This window comes from Neovison vison, chromosome 6 (genome assembly GCF_020171115.1).
Source record: "Neovison vison isolate M4711 chromosome 6, ASM_NN_V1, whole genome shotgun sequence".
NCBI lineage: Eukaryota > Metazoa > Chordata > Mammalia > Carnivora > Mustelidae > Neogale > Neogale vison.
The window spans coordinates 81,870,966-81,879,105 of NC_058096.1; positions in this window are offsets into that span (position 1 = coordinate 81,870,966).

Genomic DNA, 8,140 nt, shown 5'->3' on the forward strand with positions numbered 1-8,140 from the left:
GCAATATGTCCTTTTAAAATGGTACAGTACTCTTTTATTATACAATGGTGGTGAGAGGGAAGAAACTCTTACTTTCTCTTCCAACATACTCCCTTCTCAGTTTTTTCTACCGTCATAGATCACACCATTTTTTACCCATTTGTTCAGACTAAAATGCTATTTGTCAACACTAATGCCTTTCTTTCCCTCTCCATCTGTGACCAATTCATCAGCAAAACCTTTTGGATCTGTCTTTACACCTAGATTTACTCTTTATAAACCAAGGATATAAAAAGATAAAATCAGAATATTATAAGATTAAAAGGGACAAAAATCAAGATATTTAAAAGTAAATAAGAAACAATGATGAAATTAAGAAGAATTACACCTGAGAAAAGTATTTAAACAAAGTAGGAAAGATAAAAGTTTGAAATATTAAATAGATTTAAAAAATTAAAATTGAAATGATTAAAAGGAGATAGCCAAGAATTAATACACTTTGCAAACCAAGTATAAAAACTAAAGACAAACAAAGAGAATCTAAAATGTAGGCATTTAAATTTTTTATAGGGTAAGATAAAGAATAAGATGAAGAAATGTGTACCCAATGATGTTAAACACAGAGAAGGTTTTTTTGGTGATGGTAACAATGAAGACATGAAGATAGCACACTAGAAGTACTAGAACACTGTTTTCTCAAATGCAATCTAGTTCCTTTTGAAGAACAACAAAATCTAGGCATATGTGGCATATGTGGCCATGGCGCATTACAGAAAGCAGAGTAAAATGTGTGCTGAAAGAACAGAAGGAAGGGTATCCAATGGATTCTAGACAAAGACTGCAATATATTTTGGCCATTTCAATATAGTTCAACTCTATGAAGGAACTAAATGGACTTGATTCCATCCCAGCTTGATTGTGATTTATGAATTTAAGGCTTAACATTTCCATCACTTCATACTTAAGAGTGGGGAAAAACAGGGGTGGGAGACGGAATTTAAAGAAATAATATTTATTACTGGCAGGAACAAGGATAACAAATTTCTTTCGTCCACTGCTGATGGCTTTGTGGAGGAAAATCCAGCAAGTTAAAAATTCGTATACGTTTCCTGTGACCGACACTGCAAATTGCTTAGCCAGTAAAGAAAAATAAGCTTTTCACAGGGACCTTATGAAAAATAATAGATGAGGGCACCTAGGTGACTCAGTTGGCCTGAGCCTTCAGCTCAGGTCATGATCCCAGAGTCCTGAGTTGGAGTCCCCAGAGCGGGCTCTCTGCTCAGCGGGGAGCTTGCTTCTCCCTCTTCCTCTCCCCCTCCTCCAGCTTGTGCTCCTTCTCTCTTTATCAAATAAATACATAAAGTCTTAAAAAAAAAACAAAAACAAAAACAGAGGAATCATCATGGGCTACTCTGGGGTAGGAGGGGAAGAGAGAAGTTCTTCATTATAAAAAGTCCATTTGAAATGGAAATCTCACCATGGAATTGAATTTTGAAAGAAGAGATTAAACAATTCTGTTAGTTTCTAGGCTTAATATATTAGAGTGCCACACCTGGGAGATGATTTACTCAGCCAAACTACATATTTCAGGCACTGGTATGCGATTTATTCATTGGTTCATCTCTTCATTTGGCTGAGATTTATTGAGAAGCTACTATGTAAAAGGTACTATGCTAGAGACTTAGAAATACCCAAATAACAATCATAATTATGATTATAATAATCAATGTTTACTGAGTATTATACATCCAGCTCTATGCTAGGCTCTTGATATATCATCTAATTTAATTCTTATAGCAACACTATGAGATATGTGTTATTATCCCCATTTCTCAGATGAAGAAATGGAGGCACAGATTAGAAAAGTAGCTCACCTAAGATCCCACAACCAGTAATTGGTGGAATCAAATTATGAACCCCAGGCAATCCGACTCTAGGATGTGCACTCTTAATTACACATGAGTTCTGGTCTCCTCTGTACCAGCAGAGTCTCAAGATCTAAGTGCTTGCCCCCCAAAGCCCCATATTGAACAAAGAGCTGAGCGTAGTTTCTTGTGGACCAGTTGCCCATGCAGAGTCCTGTCACATTGCAGCTCTGGCAGGAACAACCTTGCACAGATAGGGTCCTGTACCAAACTTACAGGCAAACCTCAGTGAGCAAGCCTGGGCTCTCGGAGTGGAGTCAAACTTAAAGAGTGTGAAAATAAGATGTCAGAAAGAAACACAGTTGTTAGAGGTTTACAGAAACAGAGCTAACTAAGAGGTGGAAACCATAAACCATAACTGACCTGCAGCCATAAATTAAAGGGGAAATTAGATGCTCAAAGGGCCTCAGGCCTTGCTCATTTCCCTCTGTAAGCCCTGCACAACACCTGCAGCGAAGCAAAAACACTTCAAAAATGAAAACAAGTTAGAAATACAGTGAAATAAATATAAACATATTTTACATACAAATGAAAAACTGAGTAATTGTGTTCAACCTAACTTAGCAATCTATCACCTTTTCCCCCAAAACGTTTAATGCAAAGGAAACAAAATCTGATGCATGCAACCATCCAGACAAGTAAACTGTGACATAATAAGGAAGCATGTACTTGGTCTCTGCCCAGCTTCCTCACACAGAACTCCTAAAATCCTTTGAATTACTTAAGTGATAGGAGTGAGAGGAGCATCTCTGTTGTTTTTTTGCTTTTGTTTTTATTTTTGTTTTATGAGCCCCTGTCAACCACACCTGAGTGTGTTAATGAGCTGGTTCTTGGAGGGTGGGGGCTTGTTGGGCTAGGAACCAGCCTCCAGATTACAGGGGATTAGAACTTTTTTTTTTTTTTTTTAAAGATTCTATTTATTTATTTGACAGATAGAGATCACAAGTAGGCAGAGAGGCAGGCAGAGAGGGAGGAGGAAGCAGGCTCCATGCTAAGCAGAGAGTCCGATGTGGGGCTCAATCCCAGGACCCTGGGGTCATGACCTGAGCCGAAGGCAGAGGCTTTAATTTAACACACTATGCTACCCAGGCGCCCCTCCCCCCCTCCCCAGGGTTGGAACTTTAATCCCACTCCACCACCACCTCTGGGAAGAAGAGAGTAGAGAGGGGCTGGATACTGAATCACCCACTGCTAATGATTTAATCAATCAGCCCTGCATAAAGGAGTCTCCATAAGAACCCTTAACAATGGGATTCAGAGAGCCTTTGCTGAGAAGGTGGGGGGGCCCAGAGAAAGCACGTGGGTCTATGCCTTTTCCTGAATACTTTGTCCTTATGCATCTTTTCCATTTGGCTGTTCCAGAATTGTATCCTTTATAATAAAACAGAAAATCTTAAGTAAAGCACTTTCCTGAGTTCTGGGAGCCGTTCCCACAAATTACCAAACCTGAGGAGTGGGGGTTGTGGGGTCCCTTGATTTTAGCCTGTTGGTCAGAAGCAATGATGACAATTTGGGATTCAGGATTAGCATCTGATGTGGGCTTTAGTCTTGTGGGACTGAGCCCTGAACCCGTGAGGTCTAAGCTAACTCCAGGCAGTTAGTGTCAAGAATTGAGTGAAGCTCTGGGACACCCATTTAGTGTCCACTGAAAATTAGACAATAGCTTAAGGAGGAAAACCCACACGTTGGTGTCAAAATCACTGAAAGTAGGAAGAAATAGGTTTTGGGGTTTTTGTTTTGTTTTTTTCTTTTAGAACTGCTATAAGTGAATTATGTAAGCCAAACACAACATGTTTGGTGTTTAATCTGCCCCATAAATTCCCAGATTTATGGAAACTTGAATGTGTTCAATACAGGAAAAAATGTTCAGGTTGTTGCAGTGTGTGTTTCTACACCACCAAGCAATTAACTCAGTTCTCCTCTGACACTGATCAAGGTGTTCCACAGCCTGAACTCAGTTCTGACACTAGCTACCTAGAGACAAGGTCAGATCCCCCAGGGTAAGGGCTCAGCCCCAGGAGACTGATCCCACTTCAGATGCCAAACCCGCTATAAATTGGAGGCTTTCATGACTCCCTCCTCAGGTTTGATTAATTTGCCAGAGCAGCTCATAGAACTCAGGAAACCAGTATACTCACTAGATTACCAGTTTATTACAGAGGGTGGTAAAGGATACAAATGAAAGCAGTGAAGGGATACCTAGGGCAAGGTCCCGAACACAGGAGTTTCAGTCCCCATGGACTTTGGGGCTGGCATGTGGAAGTGTTTTGGTTCACCAACCTGGAAGCTTTTCAAACCCCTCCTTTTGGATTTTTATGCAGGCTCCATTACAGAGGTTTGATTGATTAAATCATTGGCCACTTGTGATTGATTCAACTTCCAGCCCCTCTCTCCTCCCCAGAGGTCAGGGGAATGGGGCTGAGAGGTCTAGCTCTCCAATCAGGACTGGTTCCCCTGGCAAGCAGCACCCATTCCTGGTTTACCTAGTAGCTTTCCAAAATTCATTAACATAACAAAAGACACTTTATTGCTCTCAACACTCAGGAAATTCCCATATAACAGGTATAATGAGAAAAGCCTCACCTTTCAGAAAGGAATGTGCCCATTTACAGAGAATCCTGGGGAATGTTGGCCCCATAGACTTGGCCAGGCCTCTTCTCTCACTCACCAAACCTATACCCTGCCATTGACAGATGTTTGCCAGCTGGGTTTTTATTATTATTTTTTAAAATAAAGATAAAGTTCTGAGAACTCTAAATGCTCACTTTATGGTAGAATAAATTTTTAAATCAAACAAAGCATTAAAACATTTGAGGGACAAGCATTTTTCTTGGAGCTTGAGGTTTATAATCTCCAAGACAAACACTGTTTTCCTCTTTAGCAAATGCTGATTGACCCATGTAAACTGGAGACTGCTTCTGAAGCAGTCAGAAAATCCTGTTTCTTTTATGCCTAAGGATATTCATAAAGCCACTTATTTTTTTAAATGATACACATCTACAGAAAATATATTATCTTAATATCCACAAATAGAGGCCATAATACTTTAACTCTCAAAACGCCCCCTGGAATCTTCTAAATGTGAGACTCACCACACATCCACCATCCACACAGCACTTCAGGGCACAATAAAAATTAAGATTTGCATGGGAAATCAATTTTCTTTAGTTACACATTTAACCTAAGCACTATGGCAACAGAAAATGAGATAAAGTAGGTCACGAATTTCAACTAGAACGGCTTAGATGAAATAAAAGCTCACTTGCAAGTTGTTGCTCATCTTTTAGGAGTCTTTATTTAAAAATTCTTGTATTTCACATGCCCCAGCCAATGTAATCTAACAATAATCTAGCAGATAAGAATTGAAGGCCAAATCCTTGAATGGAATTCATGCAATTTCTGTATTTATTTCATATGGTTTGCCAATTAAGTAGTAGTGTCCATCTCTATACTAAAAAAAAAAAAAAAAGATAAAGAAGGGAATTCTAGGTAAAAGGAAGAGCTATATGAGTATATAGTCATGGAAGGGCCCAGGATACTATTCGAGATCATTTGGAGGATGATCAAAACCAGACACAATAAAGGGATTAAAAAAAAAAAAAAAAAAGAGGATATGCTTCGGTCACTACTAGCTTAAGAGAATCATCAATGGTCTCCTAGGAACCTAGCTGAATACATATACCAGGTACTTAGGCTATTTTTATCCACAAAATAAAATGAAATTAAGGCTCCGTGGTGCAATGGGTAGCATATTGGACTTCTAAAATGAAATTAAGTTCTCATACCTTTTACAGTATTTTCTGATTCCATCTTCCTTTGCCTCTGGGGTAAATGTGACCCTTTATCCTACTAACCCATGTTTTTTATTCCAACTCCAGCTACCTCTTCAATGACCTCTTTGCACTAAATATCCTTTCCTCTTTCCTCTTTGCCCTCTTTCATGAATAGAAGTTATGTGCCTTTTGAGTCAGAAAGATTTGTCTGTTTCATCTGCCAAAATAATAGCTGTGTGATCTTGGGAAGGTCCCACCACCTAGCACTAAGCCTAGAACAGAGTCAGCTCTCAATAAGGATACTTATTATTCTTCTCCCCTCCCTTCTCTCTTGATGTGTTGCTTCCCATCCAACTTATAAACCTGCCCAGCTGTCTCCTTTCCTGCACCTGCACACCCACCCACACACTTACCCTCAACTTTGTTAGATTCTTAAACTTCCTACCTGCCCATCACTGTGGAAGAAAGAAGAGTCGGCGTGGAACCATTCAGGTCCTTACTTCCCAGTCATTCCTAGCCACATTGCAGCCTGAATTTTACTTCCACATCTCTTCCACATCTACTCTATCACCCAAGCCAACATACTTTCCTTTTTATCTTAAGATTTTTTTGAAAGAGAGGGAGAGTGAGAGTATGATAGGGGGAAGGGGCAAAGGGAGAGGGAGAAACAGACCCCATGCTGAGGAGGGAGCCCAATTCGGGGCTCCATCCCAGGACCCTGAGATCATGACCTGAGCTGAAGACAGATGCTTAACCGTCTGAGCCACTGAGGCACCCCTCCTTAGTTGTTTTGTTTTGGTTTTAGATTTTATTCATTTGAGAGATAGAGAGAGAGAAAAAACATGTATGGGAGCAGGAGGACTGGCAAAGGGAGAGAAAGAGAGAGAATCTTAAGCAGGCTCCACACCAAGCAAGGTGCCCGACTCGGGGCTTGACCTCATGACCCTGAGATCATGACCTGAGCTGAAACCCAGAATCAGATGCTTAACCAACTGAACCACCCAGGCACCCCTGCTTAGTTTTTAACCACTTATCCTGTCTTCCAACATTTAGCACCACTGGATACATCTAGAACCTCTAGAACATTCCCCTTCTCTAGTCTCCAGGCAACTGGAGAAGTCCTTGTTTCTCTCCCCATCTCTGCTTCCTCCACTTCTCTGACAGCTCCTTCTTTGGCTCTGTACTGACTCCACTGTTCCTCCCTGCTCCTTGGAACAGGTTTCCTAGTCACATGGATATGAAAAAGTCAAAGGTAGAACTATGGTGACTCCAATCAGAGCCCTCAAAAGTAGCACCACCCCAGCAATAGTTTTGGCAAAATGGAGATCACTTATTCAGATAAGTCTTAAATGTTGCTCCCTAACCAAAAACAAACACAAAACCTGAGATGATCTTTAAACTGCTCCAAACCCCAGCAACACAGAACAAAGTGAGGGGAAACCAGAAAATGTGTCTAGAGCTCTACAGAGAGCACAGTAGATAGAGAATGTTCTTCCTCATCTTCTTTGCCTACGCAGATCTATACAGTAGCTGGTAGGAGCAGAAACATCTAAAACTACACACGTAACTGCTGAACACGTAGAGATTGCTAATCAATTACAGATTAGTTGAGCTTTTCCTACAATTATTTTTAAAATCCTGGATCCAAAGAAATCTTCACTGTGTTGTATATCAGTTATGAATCTTATACAGATGAACATCAGGAAATGGTACAGAATCAGATAATAACAAACATAGAAAAAGAACGGAAACTTCTCCCTAACCATCCTTTGTAAGGCCTTCACCAATTTTCAACTAAGAAAGCAGTAGAGTTAATACAAAAATCATGGTGTATATTACCACAGTTTGCCATATACATATTGGTTAATAGTGTAGGCCCTAGAATAAGACTGCCTCGCTTCAAATTCTACTTCCACCACTTCTTGACCGTGTGAACTGGTAAAGTTATTTCAAAGTTCTCTAAGACTCTGTTTGGCTAATCTATTAATCAGGGGAAATGGTGGTATTTTTTTCCACGGGGATTTTGAAAAGATTAAATGAGAAAATGTACAAAAAGTACTTAGCACAATGCAAAACATGGTTTGCATTTGAGATATGTTATGTAAATATTTTTCTTTTGCTACATTCCCAGATTTAGCTCCTTCCTTTCTGAGAAATTCTGCTTTAATTGCTGGTAAATAAACAAATGTGTGTGAGTGTGTGTGTGTGTGTGTGTGTGTGTGTGTTCTATAACTAAATTGGGAGATAAAGCAGGGGAATCTTGGCTATAAGTAGACAGAATCATCTCCCAAGTTTACAAGGCCTCAGTTTCTGCCCAGAATAGAAATTGACTCCCATTCTCTACTTCCTTCAGCAAAGAAGGAGGGGGTGGAGCGGAATTTAGCCCTTGACCTGGAAAAGGAGGAAAGGTCTAAAGCTTCTACTATCAGAGGGGCAGGAGTGAGGAAGAGTTAGTTGCCTTAT